Source organism: Pogona vitticeps, chromosome 11 (genome assembly GCF_051106095.1).
Source record: "Pogona vitticeps strain Pit_001003342236 chromosome 11, PviZW2.1, whole genome shotgun sequence".
Lineage (NCBI taxonomy): Eukaryota > Metazoa > Chordata > Lepidosauria > Squamata > Agamidae > Pogona > Pogona vitticeps.
This window is the reverse complement of record NC_135793.1, coordinates 3,733,750-3,750,914: the sequence shown is the minus strand read 5'-3', so window position 1 is coordinate 3,750,914 and position 17,165 is coordinate 3,733,750. Positions and strand designations below refer to the sequence as shown.

The 17,165-nt window shown below is 43.5% G+C and overlaps 1 long non-coding RNA gene across 1 annotated transcript; it reads left to right on the top strand.

The window, feature by feature from the left end:
• The first annotated feature begins 5,687 nt into the window (after positions 1-5,687).
• LOC140702265 (uncharacterized) lies at positions 5,688-13,853 on the top strand. The gene is made up of 2 exons (XR_012081375.2): positions 5,688-6,786; positions 9,095-13,853. It is a non-coding gene; the product is annotated as an uncharacterized LOC140702265 (long non-coding RNA).
• The last annotated feature ends 3,312 nt before the right edge of the window (positions 13,854-17,165 follow it).

The following is a 17,165-nucleotide window of genomic DNA, read 5'->3' as shown; positions in this document are numbered from 1 at the left end:
ACCTCACACTTCTACCAAATGGTTAACCAAACTGAAGTGTAATCTTACATAATTATTTCTGGTTAAAAAATGGATAAGGAGACAGCGAGGTGGAAAGGATCTGAACAAAATCTGTTTCTTTCATATGCCTGTCAACATAGTCAAAGTGTTGTAAAAGCTGGCTGTTGATCACGCTTCCATAGAGGGTGCAAATGAATTCTCGTAAAAGTCCTGTGCTTCTTCACATCCTAGTCCCAGTCCCCATGCGGGAAAAACATTACATCTGTAGAAGAGGAGGTGTAAATTAAAGCTGTCATTATTTATACACTGGTTTGAGAATGATGATGTGCTGTCAAGACCATTCTGACTTATGTTGACCCTTTTCAGGGTTTTCCAGGGAGAGAGTACTCAGAAGTGCTTTACCCTTCCCTTCCTCTAGGGGCAACCTTGGGATGGTGCAGCTGGCCCAAGGCTACCCAGCCTGGCTCTTTCTGTCAGGAGGCACAGAGGGGGGATCGAACTCTCAGCTCACTCAATCAAGGGAATCCTCTTGGAAGTGGGTATACCTTGTCGCCCAGACAGACAAAGCTTTGCCACATCCGTGAGATCTAGACCTGAGACCTCCTGACAGGTCAGAGGTGTCGGACCTAACTGAACCATCTTTAAATTCCGGAAGTGTCAAGGGTTGTGCCTTTCCTTGTTCTGGCTGATCTCCGTTTATTGATAGCTTTATCACATACACAACCAAGACTGATCACTGAGGAGCTGTTTGTCAGTCAATCACTGCCTCCGAATAATAGCTGAGATTTATTTATAAGGCTTGAGTGCCGTTATATGTTATGAGCGGAATGCCCACTGTCATTATGGCAGAAGAAGCGTATAGATTTGCGTATCTGTGTGTAGAGAGAAGATGCTTGGGTTTTCCAAAGGGGCAGATTGTAACGCTTATGCAACCCCTTTTCATGAGAGCTGGCTTACCAAGAGTAAGCACTCAAGGAAGGAGCAGGTTTTGCGCTCACGCCAACGTTGTTCTGATTGGCACGAAAAAGCAATCAGTATTTATCTACATAGGGGAACACGCCCAAACCTAATCGGATGCAAGGAGCAATCCACAATGTTTGCCCTAAATCACCACTGTTCCTTGTCTTTTTGGGTAAAAAGGCACAAGCAGGGACCTCACGCTTCAGAAGGTTGAAACACTGAGCGGTAGAACTACAACACCAGTGAATAATGGCCATAATTTAAAAGGGGAAAAGGGAACAGCAGGGTTCACTAGTTGTGTCTTCACAGTGTGTATGTGGGGTGGTGGGAGATAAAATGGAAACTGTTTCCATCTAAGATAACTGTTGGCACCCCGAGCCGCTGTATGGCCTATGTTCATGTACAGTAAATCCCTTTTCCATGTATTCCATAATAACAATAATCATAGTTTTGGAAGAGATATCCATGTTAGTTTGTGGGCTGCCAAGTCAATTCTGACTTATGGTGACCCCTTTTCAGGGTTTTCCAGGTCGAGAATACACAGAAGTGGTTATACCCTTCCCTTCCTCTGGGGGCGCTCTAGGACCACTGGGCAGCTGGCCCAAGGCCACCCAGGCTGGCTCTTCTCCCAGGAGGCCCTAAAGGGGAATTGAACTCCCAACCTTTGGCTCTGCAGCCAGGCACCTAAACCACTGTGCTATTCAGCCAGCTGCTATGTATCCCATAGCATAATAACTCTATATAGTAATGAGTTCCAGGTAACATAACAACAACTTTGTAGATATTAAAACATTATCGATATATTTTGGGTTACCACTTGGAAGAGCTGCTTTTCTGGACTGCCTCACCCAGGATTCCCCTGCAAGTGGGTTAAAGTGGTTAAAGGCATTGTGAGCGCTCAGTGCAAATGTGGTGTTTCCTAGTTCTGTTCTCGATCTGCTCCCTCGGTTCTCACCAGAAAAAAAAGTGACACAATGCAGTTGTTTGCTCAGCCTCTGAACCCTTTGATCCCTCGATTAAATCAGCTCAAGGTAAGGCTGTGAATTTGGCACCCTTGCTCTGATGCATCATAGCTGAATCACAGCGCCAATATCCTTCACTGGTATACCGGTATAAATACAAACCCTTGGTCTTGTTTGCCAATTTATTAAGAACACAGGGCATTGTTTGTCAATTTAGGAAGAACACGGAAAGACTGTGGATTGAAAGTTTCTCCTGTGCCAGATTTGATGGATCGCCCAATGCTCCCAGCTTGTTTACCCATTTCCAACTCCGATGACTACAGGAAGATCATCACCTTGAGTACGACTGGGCAGAGCTTACCTACACATGGTAAATTCAGGAGTGGCTCGGATAAACAGTTGTTACTTAAAGGTCCTCTGAGTCATCGTTCCCTATTCTGTGTTGCATAAATGAACATGTTATGTTGGGCCACTGCCAAGAGCAACATACGCTCTTCCTTGTGGCCAGCGGGAAGTCTGTTTTGTAAGCTCAGATATAGGAGAATGGGAGCCCCACCATTCCAATGTATTTGCTAATAGGATAAACAGACGCATGCAAACCCTGCTTTCGGCACGAGCCTAAAGATACGTTGAAAGCTGTACTAGTACAGGATGTACATTGGAAGAATTGAAAAGGGAGGCTTTGGATGGCCGCATCATGATGAAGACATATAGAACTTGGTCATTTAAAAAAAAAAATCACAAATTACTGTACTGTACTTGGAAAAATATGACCGTTTTGTGTAAACACAACTGAAAAAGTTCACTTTTTGAGCTTCCAAAGGGAAGCGTGAGTAATGCCATTAAGCGAGTACTGAAACAGCACAAACGTAAGTTGTTTTTGACCCCACGTTGATCTTCATCAGACCTGTTTAAAAGCTAGCTTACATTTGTGATTCTTTTTAGCGGTCTAATAAAAGCATCACCGTCTTCAGATTGTGTACAAGGACCACACCACTGTTTTTCTAAAACTGAACAGAGAGCATGGATAGTTGCACCTCCTCAGACAGGCAACTTCCTTCACCATCATTCAGCATGGAATTACTTGAAGGAAAAAAATAATAATTCATCAAATATTTCTGATATGAGTTGGTTTTGTGTATGTCCATGAGTCAGTTTATGTGAGTTAATGGAACAAAAAAGATCTACATAAAAAAGTCAGTCTGCTTCAGGAAAGATGGAGAGGTTGAATTGTAAAATCTGGGGAAGAGTAAAATCAATACAATAATCATGTTCTAATTCCCGTCCACAAATCCAAGGGGTGCAGATCAGGTTCTGCTCATTGTCTTTCGAATGTGGACTCCTGCAAAATCTTTTCTCTGGACCAGTGTCAGCAAGATCTATCACATGGCTGGTTTTATATATGCATGAAATCCTTCCAGCATCTCAGTTTTTAACACAGAGTATAACTGCATGGTAAAATGAAGACTAAAATGAGAGTCCAACCCACTGAGCATGCTTACATGAAAAAGATGACCTCGTCACCATCAAGAGGGCTTTACTTTGGAGGATATGTTGAGGGCAGAAGGACTGATATCATGTTATTCAGAAATCTGATGTGTGGGTTCAGGCTTGCTAACCTCTAAAATGGTATTTTGTCTCTTCCAGAGCTCAGAAAAGTTACTTTTTTAGGGAGGGAGGGATGGGATGGGAACTCACAACTCACTGTTCAGTCTGACTTAAGTTGCACTGGTGATTCGACTAAGACTTGACTTCATTTTTTTAAAAAAATCTTGGACTCAACTCTCAGCTCCACATTAAAATAACAGGGACTCAAAAATGCAACTTGGAAAAATGGGTCTGAGTCACAAGTCAAGTCCTAGTCTTTATAAAAAAGAGGTAGCGATGGGGTTGGAAGCTCGTCCGGTGGCCCCTTTCCAAGATGGCTACTTTGGCTTCCTCTCATGAGTTCGGGCTCCTCCCCTCCTCTTGTGGGATCAAGCACGCTCTCGGGAGGGGTCTCCTGGAAGGCTGCGCTGGGGAGATAAAAGAGAAGGGAGAGACAAAAGGGGGGCCGGTCGGGAGAAGGAGATGTCATTTAAATGCTTTTTAATTTAAAAAAAAAAAACACCTTTAAAAACATTAACTTTTTAAAAAGCTTTTTAATAGGGACTTGAGACTCAGATTCCGATTCAAGGTTTGGAACTCGGGACTCGGACGCAAAGACTTGCCAATATTCCTGAAAGAAGGGAAAACAGTTGTACTAGAAACACAGCACTTATTCATCAAAGTAAAAAGTGTTTTGCAATGAGCTGAAAGAACATGGAACTGATTCATCATCCAATATTTACAGTAACTGTAGCTCCAGATTCTGTTGTCAGGGACAATGTTTGTTTACTCTTGTTCATCATTTATGGTCAACATTCACTTTCTACCTGTTGTTTTTTTTAAAGACTAGGGTATATAATGGAGCACTTAATACCATTATTAAGGCAATCAAATGTCCTCTTTTAGTCAAGCCATAGCAGGGGAGACCTTTTGGACTAAAGGGACGGGGGGGTGTTCAGGGTGAGGGTCTGAACTTCTAGTTGATTCTTCTCTTTAATGTACAGGATTTGATGGGTGGGGGAGCCTCCGAGAACCTATCTGGCAGCCTGGAGGGCTTCTGACCCGCCAACCAATTCAGAAAGGTGCTTTCAGCTGAGAGATAGGGAGAGACACACTCATTTAACCCCAGCACCTGCCAAGCAACCCCCAGGGTTCCCCTCAACATCAGAGGTACGTAGGGCAGTGGTTCAGATTGTCTTGGACGGGTTTGATGATTTCTAACCCCCTTTCGAGGTCCGTCGCTGGAAGGATGGCTAGCACTTGGTCAACCTCATCACCGCCAGCATGGCAAGTGTCACACCATCCAGTTTCATGGATATGATAAGGAAAGGGAGCTTCTGTGTTCAGAGATAGTCTACCTTTGGACCGAGGCTAGGGAAAAGCCTGAGAGATGATCTGATCTAGAAGGTATCTTTAGATCCTCGTTGTCTGCTTTGGTGAGCACTTCCGTTCCTGCTCCTTCTGTCCTGTCTTTCCCCTGCTTTGGAGCTACTCTGCCCAAGACCAGCGTCTGCCTTGCCCGGAACATGGACAGGCTGGTGTCTGCCTTTGGATTCAAGAGGCTCTGTTTCATCATAACCCACCTGAGTTGGACTAGGTCTCATTTCTTTTATTTTCCCCCGTCCAGGTTGGTGGCGCCAAGCACTCTTTTAAGTTTGCATGCCTGTTCCTGGGTTGTACCATGTTTGCAAGGCAAGGTGCTACCAAGGTTGTTTTGACCCAAAGATCAAGACTCTGCCTTGTTTCAAAGCTGGCTGCTCTTTTGAAGTCTCTCTCTCTCTCTCTCTCTCTCTCTGCCTAATAACAATAATGAGGGTTGTTATTATTATTTCTGCGTAGGGCCTGGTTGCGTGAACTTTGTCACCGTGACTCAGAGAGGAGTTGAAAAGCTGCAGGAGCCCAGTGGGACGGCTTTGTTTCCTTCCAGGGTGACTCTGACTCACTTTAAAGTCATCAGGCGCACAGTAGCGGAGGAGCGCCCGCCCGAAATTCTCCAGAAGCACTCTGTATTTCCCGAGGGAGGAGTAGCTCAATTAAAATTAAAAGACTGGCTGCAGAATGGCTGCAAGAGCATCTGGGTGCCTACACATATTTTTTTTTCTGGGTTGGATTTTCTTCTGAGTGGCAGCCAGCAGCCAAAGTAAGACTGAATGTGTGCTAAAACTCATGTTAAGACCTGCTCCCTGGGGGAGGGGGCTCAGAAAGTCGAATTTTCCACCACTGTTACAGCGACAGAGAGCTGGCCCTCAGAAATAGTTTCGGGAGTAGGAAGCTCCTACTCAAGTAAGAGTAAGAAAGAGCTCCTAAATGCATGCAGTGATAAGTTTGCCAAATACTGGCTGGTATCCTGCTGCTTTGTGTAGTATGTTGGAACTAGAGTAGGCCTATTGGTTCATTGTTGATTAGGTGAGCCAGGTTCCATTGACTCAAATGGGTCTACTTTTAAGCAAGGCTTACTTTAGCATAGCACGTCTCAGTCGGAGGAGGTCCATTTGAATCAGCAGTGCTTACAGAGGAGCTGACTTGCAAAACCCCGTCATTTCAAATGCCTTACTTTCATGCTCCTTAATACAGTGGTGCCTCGCTTGACGAGGATAATCCGTTCCAGCGAAATCGCTGTAAAGTGAATTTTGCCTATTAAAACATTGTTTTGCGATCGCAAAAGTGATCGCAAAACAGTCATCGTATAGCGGTTTCATCGTTTAATGAGGTAATCGTTAAGCGAGGCACCACTGTACGTTAAATGACATGGTTGTGGCCCATGGGTTTTCCTTCTGAGACAACATGCCCAGAATAGTACTGGTAGTCCCTCTAGAGATGGGCACGAGCCGCCAATTTGGCCGTTCATGCCAGTTCATTTAGTGGCCAAACGGGCTGTGGCCACCCACTGATGGAGGCGGGGCTGGGAATCGCCAAACACCTGTTCGGCCACTAAATAAACTGGCACGATCCACTGAACCGACTCTTTGTGCCCATCTCTAGAGTTATGCAGTGAACTAATTTGCAGCTTGCGCGATCAAGTGAATTTAAATTGTCAGGTCCCTTGCATTTGGAAATTTTCCTTTGGTTCATTCAGGAACATTACTCACAGCCGTTTGTGTGTAGGCATGTTGTATAATCCCATCAAACAGAAATAACAAATGTTGATTTCTCTCCCCCCCCCCCCCCGTTTCCTGCTGTTGGTTCATACGTTACTCGGAGCCGAACAGTGTACAGAAATACAGTAACTATTCTTGAAGATGGTGTCTTATGTAAGCTGTGTCTAATGTTGGAGGAGGTACGTACCGCAATTGTCGTGGCTGCTTGAATGAGCTGGGTGTACTCAGCACTCAAAATCAACATACCCATATGGAGCAACATTTGATACTGCCTCCCACACCACCCACTCCCATCCATCCACTTATACATTTATATCCTGCTTTTCAACAAAGCAGCGTTACGGCAGGAATAAAATAGAATGATTTGCAACCGGAATACTTAGAATTGCATACTCCAGGGGCTAGGTAGAGCCGACATGAAGAGAGGTGCGAGGGCTGGACCAGGACAAAGGTCCTGGGTTCTAATGTCCATCCCACCATGTAGCTGTAGCTCACGCCCTCCCTCCTGTTTGCCTTCTAGAATAAGCAGCATATTTTCCCCCCAAGGTAAATAATGTGTGTGGTTCCACCAAAACTTGTGCGGAAGAGAGAATTTTTGTAGCTGCATGTGAAATTCCTTCTTGCGCACAATTATTAAAGGTGCCAAGCTGTGTCCTCTTTTTCATGTGGGCATCCTACGAGAGATTTGGGGTTGATTGTGGTCCCAAAATGTAACTTTTCCAACCTCTGGGAAATCTCCATATGAATGATGACAGCACAGTGTATGGAATGCCAGCTTCACAATTAAAAGCAGACATATTCTGCTGTGTCCTTTCTTAAGAAGCAAAGAACATTTGTTTATCCCATTGCACAGGGTTTCAACATCTCCACAGGTAATGGAAAGTAAACAAGAGACTTAATTTGCATACCAATTGGGTAGACACAGTAGCTCTGAAGGAAATGGGTCTCTGAAAGGATTCCGTTTTATCACTTTCTAATTGCAAAGCTGGCATCTCATGTAGTTTGGCCCTACTGTGCAAAGACATCCAGGTTGTAAGAGGTAGCTATCAAAATTCAGATCTAGGTTCAAATTTCACTTACAACATTAACTACTGTACATTCAGGACAATTCTACTATAGTTTCTGAATGTGGTCTGTTTTTTCCTGGAGAAGCAAAAGAATATAATGTGGAAGAAGGATCCAGTTGGCATGGAAACTGGATTTTCCTCTTCACAACCTTCTCTTGAACTGTTCCGGTGTAACACCAAGTTTCATGTTGAAACAACCCTTGTGAGTAAGAGAGGCAGATTTTTTTAAAAAAAGAAAAGAAAAAGCGTGTGTGTGTGTGTGTGTGTGTAGACAGATGTGTATCATGTACTGGTTTGTACATCCATTTTTAGTTCATCAAGTCCTTACCCACAATATTAATTCCTGATTAATACAGACATAAACTGATACATGTACTGTAGTTTTCAAGCAAGAGCGAGAAAAGTGTTGGAGTTTTGTTTGAAACCTCGCATGCTGCCTGTTGTTTGTTTGGCTGGGACTAAGGCGTCTGTCCGTCTATCCAGCGCTAATCATTCCTTCCAGCTTTTGAACTCAAAGAGAGCGTCCGCTCTCAGCTAAGTGCCTCTTTCCCTCTCTTTCAATGATTGGAGGAAGTCTGTTTGTTTCCTGTTGATCTGTTCACAACTGTAAGCAAGGAAATGTTTCTTACTCTTTCTCTTACAAATGTCTCAGAGTGATTTACTGAGACTGTAAGTGCCAGTTAATGAGAAAGGGGTGGACTCTGGAGAACTTGTAGCTATTCCCCTCTGTGAGTCTCTGCACTTCTACTGTGCAGCAAAAGGAATTTTGGAGGAAATTCAAAACTCTGCAACAAAAATGTCGATTTTTGGTTGTTCAAGTCTCTGACATTTCTGAACGTTCTCTCCAGACAACTGTAGTATCCTTTCTTTTTGAGGGAAAACAAAGACACATGTTTCCAACAGGAATGGGTGGCAATTTAAAAAATAAAGGACTGCTTCTTCATCACTTCTAGTGCTTAAATAGAGGTGATGCAGCAGGCACACATCACCAAAAAACTCACCCATCCACGAGGCCATGGGGAATAATTTTGCAGTTCCACGTCGTCCTATGGATTCACATCTCTGCTCTTTGCCTGCCGTTTCTGAACCAGCCTAGCTGAGTACAGAGAAAACTGTGACGGCCAGAAAATTGACTATCAAGGGGATAGTGGCTCATGAGCAGGAGACGGTTATGGTCAGAAGATTAGCTGGACTGCTAGGTGGTCATTTGGTCACATGAAAGATGCATGGAATAGCTTGGCCTCCATCAGCGAGAGATCAAGGATCTTGAACAGGAGAGTGTGTTTCTGTGTGTGCGTGTGTGTCTAAACTCACAACAAATGACAGAAGTCTTGCAACTATCAAAAGGTCACATCCAACGGGACTACGGGAAAATCAACTCAGTAATTTTTCCGACTCTCACATTTACTTTCTCTTACAGATGTGACTCAGAGTCTCAAGATAAAGGCTGAGAGGTGGTTTCACAGCTCCATAGGATCGCCACGAACAACCCATCACAGCATCAAGCTTTGCCGCTCAATGACTCCCTCACTGTGGGTCTCGTTATCTGCTAAATTATGATATTGATGGTCTTTGACTAAGGCTGCCATTTTTATTCATGCCACAGTTCTCACCCACTGTGTACCTCTGACACATTCTCGGGGTTGGGGGTAGATGTTACAAAAGAAATTAGGTATGAAACAGCTCGAAGGAGAAAAAGATAACTTTTGATCCTGTTCTAGAAACATGGTGGGTAAAATCAAGAGGTGACTGTGCAGAATAAAACACACTAATAAAGAAGGTATAAGGTCTTTCCTGTTATAGGATGTGTTTGTCATTTGCTGCCGGGAAAACAGACACACACAATGCAATAACGTTCCCCAGCCTTTTGGGGTTTTAATACAGGTCCTTATGGAATACAATCTCCCAGTCTACAAGTACGAAACTTTTTAAAGCATTTTCATAGCACATAGTAAACACTGTGATCTTTGATATATATATTTTTTCAGACGCTGTGTGTTTATTTATCACTTGTAAAGTCTACGAACACAGCACCTCCCAGGACGACAAAAGAAGGTTTTGTCTGTTTCAGCAGTGACAAAATCCAAGACTCTCCTGTGTATCTGGAGAGAGGTGGTTGTTTTGAGTCAACACAATCCATCAAAAAAAAAAATTCCTTTTTAAAGAAAAGCCCAGATCCCCCAAGGCATCTTCTGCATCCCACCAGCAGTGCAGGTACCATGAGGTGAGAACGGCTGATCAGAATCCCCTCGGTTTCCTTCCTCCTTTCTTAATCGTTCCATCGTTGACGGAAATCCGGGACAAGCGGTGAGAGTCAATGAAGGGGTTATCCTTGTCATTTGAGGTGTGATGCACTTCAGGGTACCAAAGCACCTGCTAAGGATCACTGCTACTTAGAAACCGGTGCTAGGCAAGTGTCGAAGGAGCAGGCAAAGGCATAACATTTTAAAAAGATGACAAGACAACCTTACTATCACGTTTTTCCTGTACGGCTGTACTTTTCATCTTCTCTTCCTTCCCAAGTTGTAAGGCTGCTGATAAAAACCTTGTTTGTATACCTCTGCACAACAGTGAAAACTAATGCTGTATAATCATCATCATCATCATCATCATCATCATCATCATCATCATCATCATCATCATCATATGCCATCAAGTCAATTCTGACTTATGGCAACTCTTTTCAGGGTTGTGGTTGTGGGTTTTTTGGAACTGAAGTGGTTTGCCATTCCTTTATTCTGGGGATGTCTTTGGACAGTGCAGCTTGCCCAAGGCCACCCAGGTTGGCTGTTCTGGCAGGAGGCCCCATAGGGGGAATCGAACTCCCAACCTCTGGGTCCACAGCCTAGACCACTGAGATATCCAGCTGTCTTAATATTGTATGGCAAAACATATTTTGTTGTTGTTTAGTCGTGAAGTCGTGTCTGCCTCTTTGTGACCCCATGGACCAGAGCACGCCAGGCCCTCCTGTCTTCCACTGCGTCCCAGAGTTGGGTCAAATTCATGTCGGTTGCTTTGATGACCCTGTCCATCCATCTCGTCCTCTGTCATCCCCTTCTCCTCTTGCCTTCACACTTTCCCAACATCAGGGTCTTTCCCAGGGAGTTTTCTCTTCTCATGAGATGGCCAAAGTGTTGGAACCTCCATTTCAGGATCTGTCCTTCCAGTGAGCACTCAGGGTTGATTTCCTTCAAAATGGATAGGTTTGATCTCCTTGCAGTCCAGGGGACTCTCAAGAGCCTCCTCCAGCACCACAATTCAAAAGCATCAATATTTGGCCACTCTCCCAAAAAAGCTACCTTGAAATCAAGCAAAACAACAAAGTCTAGTGAATATGGATAACAAAATATAAACGAATAAACAGCCGTAACTTTAGGGAAAAAACATAGAAATGAAATGACAGGGTGCCATGGTAACTTAACAACCCATATGCTTTGGAGGGGTGCTAAGTTAACAATAGTTGTTCCACTGCCCGTTCTGAGTTGGAAGGCATGGGTCTAAATTATTATTATTAAATATCTAAAGTGATTTAAAAAAAACCCACTAAAGTTGTGGTGTAAGCTGATCGAACTCCCGACCTCTGTTTCTCCAGACAGACCTAAATCATTAAGCTATCCAGCCAGCTATTTGCCTAACAACCAATATAGGACTCCAAACGGGGATGCAAGCTGGTACTATCTGGAAGGAAAAGAAACTCAGTAAAAATGAAAATAAAGGAAACGAATATGATTACAGTTGCTCCTGAAATGGAAATCTAAGGCCATCCATGTAAAGGCAACATTTTCTTTTCCAAGAAGGAGAGATACAGCTCCTCTTTTTAAATGCTAGCAAAACATGTATAGACATGAATAATCATACAGTAACTGAAAGATTAGGCAGGTCGCTTCCCCCTCTCATCATAATCATTACTAATGTTTAGTCATTCTAGTGTCATGGTGACATTTTCTTTTTCACAGCCAGCCAGCATCCAATCGTTCCTTCAAGCAGTTAATAGTGCACATTATTCTAGAAACGTCAAAGGAGATGAGTAAATGCAAACGGAGGGAGGAGAGCAATGACACAGCATGCACTGTTTGCTCTCCTATGTGCCTCTTAACCCATAAGAGCTCCTTGGCAATCCCTTCTTTTTATTTGCAATGTGGCTGGGAAACCAGACTAAATGATACACTTATGCCATTTTATTGGCTGGGGTGCTCCTTCCAGTGGTGAAATACATCTCTTTGTCCCGGCCTTGTCATTTCTCGTTTTCTTCATCTATGAATCCGGCAACTAGTGTGCTCTGTTTTGTGAGTGGTTCCTTAGATGGTCTAGAGCAGTGGTCCCCAACCTTGGTCCTCCAGATGTCCTTGGACTACAACTCCCAGAAGCCTTCACCACCACCTCTGCTGGCCAGGATTTCTGGGAGTTGAAGTCCAAGAACATCTGGAGGACCAAGTTTGGGGACCACTGGCCTAGAGCTTCATTTGTCTGTCCAATTTCTGGGCCCTGTCTCTCTGAGGAATTCTTGTGGTAGGAAGGGAAATGGGTTAAGCGGAGGAAAACAACATTCCCCTTATAATGTGTTTTGACTGTAACTATGCAAAGCATGCTTCATAGTAACATGAAGTACTGGTGTGGTTTCTGGCAGAGAATTCTGAGTACAGTAAATCCCCAAATGTAAATCCTTACATTTATTTCAACTACAAATCCCAGGTTCCTGTAAGGGGAATCAAGCCGTAGCAGTGAAAGTGCCATCAACCCACTGCAATAGTGTGTTTCAGCTTCACCTGGATTAATACTCTGGAGTCACAACCTCATGGCAACTGGGACATAAATCTGAATTTCTGTGTGTAAGATTTTCCAGCTCAAAAAGCATCCAGACTCTTGCTTGCACGTGACTGCAAAGACCCGCGGCCTCGTGGAGAGCTTCTGGCTTCCAAGAACAAGTGATCGTTCTGGCGACTGGGCGTAAGGTGGGGGAAAAAACAGACAAATTTACCGTTGGTTAAGTTGGAAATCCACCCAAAGATTGGGCAGGAGAAAAGATCTCTAGACGTACTGCAGAACCTCTAAAGCGGACTTCCTTGTGTGTAAGGTGGCCCTCCCTAATTAAGATGGAAGGCTAAGAAGAAACAGAAGGACGATGGAAGCCTAAGAGTGTCAATCTGCATCTAGAACTAGAAAAGGTTAACAAAGGGAAAGGCTTGAGATCATTATCTATCCGGTGCCTCCCTAGAGGAGCAGATGACTTGCTGTATGATCCATTCCAATAAAAAAAGGACCACAGAGTAGAGAACTGGAAAAATCCATGTCCATCTAAGAAGTTAGAGAACCACTAAGCAGGCATGGAGCGATGAAATGATTCACAGTAAGATAATATCATCCGCTAATGTCGAAAGACCCTCCCTTATATATTTTCAAGCCTCCGTTGGCTACCACGAAAGAAAATAGAATTTGTGATTTATTTTGAAATTCAAGAATATCTACCACAGTGTTCTCCACAGGCACTTTTGCTTCTCTGACTACATAGTGCTTCGTCATGGGAAATCCTTACATTTATTTCAACCCAGGCTTTAAAATCCCAACTCTTACCACCAATCTTGAACAACATAACAGCTGGAAAACAAGCACCATGGAATAGTTTTAACACCCTGATCATTTAGACTCCCACCAGGTTGATGAGCGCTTGAGTGTGGGACAAGGTGGATCTCCTCTAGCTGTGACTCGTCCATATGATGACCTCACCTCTGAAACACCCTCATGAGCTCTGAAGAAAGGAAACCTCTTTCCGGAGTCATCTTCAGCTGAACTAAATCATAAGTCAGGAATGCTGTTGGTTCCACGAGATTTCAGAAGGAGTTGCCTGGATTAATGTCTGATCTATGTCATTCTTCGAAAGCTGGGGATGGGGAGAGACAAGGGAGATCTGGAATGAGTTTTCAAAAATTGCTGAACATTTTAGGGAAATAAATGTGATTTAGGAACCTGTTCTGCCCCTGTTAGCTGATACATTAAGCCAAACACATGTTAAAAGACATGGTTCCAGTTTTAATGCTCTAAATCCGTGATTCTCAACCTTGGGTCCCCAGATGTTCTTGGACTGCAACTCCCAGAAATCCTGGCCCTCACAGCAAATGGTAAAGGCTTTTTGTATTTTGTTGTTTAGTTGTTAAGTCACGTCCGACTCTTCGTGACCCCATGGACTAGAGCACGCCAGGCCCTCCTGTCTTCCACTGCCTTGGAATTAAAGAATTAAGGAATTAAAGAACTTCATAATGAGGGTGAAAGAGTAGAGTGCAAAATGGTCTGAAGCTCAACATTAAAAAAAAACCAAGATCATGGCCACTGGCCCCATCACCTCCTGGCAAATAGGAGGGGAAATTATGGAGGCAGTGACAGAGTTTACTTTCTTGGGCTCCATGATCACTGCAGATGGTGACAGCAGCCACGAAATTTAAAGACGCCTGCTTCTTGGGAGGAAAGCGAGGACAAACCTAGACAACATCTTAAAAAGCAGAGACATCACCTTGCCGACAAAGGTCCGCATAGTCAAAGCTATGGTTTTTGCTGTAGTGATGTATGGAAGTGAGAGCTGGACCATAAAGAAGGCTGACCGCTGAAAAAATTGATGCTTTTGAATTGTGGTGCTGGAGGAGACTCTTGAGAGTCCCCGGGACTGCAAAGAGAACAAACCTATCCATTTTGAAGGAAATCAACCTGGCGTGCTCACTGGAAGGAAAGATCCTGAAGCAGAGGCTCCAATACTTTGGCCATCTCATGAGAAGTCCGTGGGATCAGGACTTAACAACTAAACAACATACTTTAATTGCTTTTTAATTGTACCATTTATCTGTCTCTCTCTGTGTGTGTTTAATGACTTGTTTAAATGTTGTGAGCTACCTGGAGTGTCCTCATCAGGATAAAGGTGTCCCACAAAAGGCACAAAAACAAGTAAGTAAGTAAGTAAGTAAGTAAGTAAGTAAGTAAGTAAGTAAGTAAGTAAGTAAGTAAGTAAGTAAGTAAGTAAGTAAGTAAGTAAGTAAGTAAGTAAGTAAGTAAGTAAGTAAGTAAGCAAGCAAGCAAGCAAGCAAGCAAGCAAGTAAGTCTTCTTGGGCTGCGTTTTTGGTTTATTCATTTTCTTTGTGAATGAAGCCACTAACGTCCCCGCATGACATTTCACTTCAGTTCAAGACAGGAAGGCAAAAGGATTAGTTTTCAACACGGATGGCAGAAGTCCAAGAGAAGCCTGAGAGAGGAAGGAAGCCATCTTATCAGCCCTTCTGGCCCATTGATAAAACCGCAGAAGGAAATCATTCAGCTTTCAGCGAGGAAAAGGAAGTCTTAAATGAAAATTATGAAGTGCCTAAGGGAGCTTTCAAGTCAACAGCAATTCGCCCAGCCGAAAGCTTTCAGTGCCGTGTGGCATGAGATCAGAGCGGAATTAACGGCTCGCGCTCTTCCATAAAGCTCGTCAAGATTGCACTTTTCTTCCCGGCTTGTGAAGCTGAGTCACATAATTTAATCTCCCCAAGCGTGTTGACTGCATCGTTGATGGGCCATTCCTTTTCAAAGTAAATCATTGATTAGCATCGTCTCCTGAAAAGCTGTGTTCTGGAATAAGATCCAGAAGGATACTGGTAGGTGTCTCTTGTGTTTGTGTAAAACAGATGCCGGTAATGTTGTTCCAGCCAAAGCGGTAGAAAGAGTGGGTTTACCCCAGGGATGACCCTTATGGCAATTCGGGTCATGGGTCTCACTGTCAACTTGGACTGAAGTCATACCGGTTACTTGACTTGGGTCAGGTCCTATCACTTGGACTCAATTGGCTACTCAGAACTCACCCACCCTTTGTTTTTTGTCTGGCGGCTGGTGGGGGGGAGCTTGTTTTTAAAGGGACTCAGACTTGGGACTTGACTTGGTACCAAAGACTCGGAAGCAGACTTGGGACTTGGACCCAAAGACCTAGACTTGGGACATGGTACCAAAGATTCAAACTCAGGACTGGGACCCAAAGATTTGCCCATGTCCCTGGTTAACCATACCTTGGAGAGGCAGAGAATCTTGGTATATTGTAAATGGAAATAAATATACTGTATTCATGAAATATACTGTATTTTTCCTGTGTATAAGACTATACTTTGGTTTAAAATCTTTAGACTAAAAACTGAGGGTCATCTTATACACGGAAGTAAGCTGAGGAGAGAACAAAAACAAGTGGAGGGGAAAGCAGGGATCAAAGCGATCCTGCAGCACTTTGATCCCTTTCCCCCTACACTTGCTAATCCCCACTTAGATTTCTTAATTTTGGATTAGAAAAGTGGGCCGTCTTATACATGGGGGTGTCTTATACACGGAAAAATATGGTAATCCAGTTGTGCTATAGACAACAGAATTAGATATTTCTGCTTGCACATTTGTTTGTTGGATGAACGATTCCATTTTGCACACACAATGCAAAACGATGCATTATAACCTATGAGTAGAGGTGGAATCATATCAGTGTCCCAGAGAGACTTTGATGTGCAAGAACTTAGATTTGCAAACTAAGACCCATCACAAAAAAAATACGAACCTTCTTAGCTTTTCAGTTCTTCTGAGGGTCTTCTCAGAAGTTGCTCCCAAGTTGATGGCGCTCAAGAAGCCAAGTGGGGCCCCTCCCTCTTGTCTTTCCATCGACAGGTAAGGTTTTCAGATGGGCTTTTAAGCAATAAGCAGGGTGGGTTTTTTTTAAAAAAAATAGAAATGCTGTATTTATTGAATTCAGAGGGTTTGGGTGTTAAAAAATGTGGCTTGTTTTAAACGGTGGTTTAATATTGCTACGTTTTGCTTTTTTTAAAAAAGGATAGTTTTGTATGGTGCTTTCGATTGTGATTCTTGTATAGCCCTCATTGATTGTGAACCACTTTGAGTCTCTTATAAGAAGAAAGGCTGTATAGGAAAAAAAACCCCAAACCAACAAATAAAACTTGTTTGCAAAATACAGGAGGTGAAAAGTGTTTGCGCTGGACCAGTCAGATGCTTTCAGCAATTAAAGAATTTTGTCCTCTAGCAATGGGTTATATGCAATGTATTGTTTGAGACAGCCAGCTCCTCTGGAAGGTGTGAAATAAATCTGAAGGGGAAACTAACATTCCCATGAGGCACAGAGAAAAACTGTGTTGTCAGTCTAACAACAACCCAATATCTGATTTTAAAACCATTTTGCTCAACTTTTTGTGGCTGGCCGACCCATTTAGCACAATATAGAACACTGGTTGTCCCACGGCTTAGCAACGTTCCTGTTTTCTAAGCCACGGCTCTGCTAAGCCCAGGTCTCTGGCAAGGCCGGCCGGAGGATCCTGGCTGCGGTCATTCGAAAAGTAACTTTTCCAAATGCTGGGTTCTTCCTGTTTAGTTCTGGTGTTCGCTCACTTGAAAGTGTCCTGCTTTGTTGTCGTGGACTCACCGTGTGGTTGTCAAACCTGATTTATCAGAAGCCCGTTCGGTATGACCTTTAAAGAACAACATGTTAC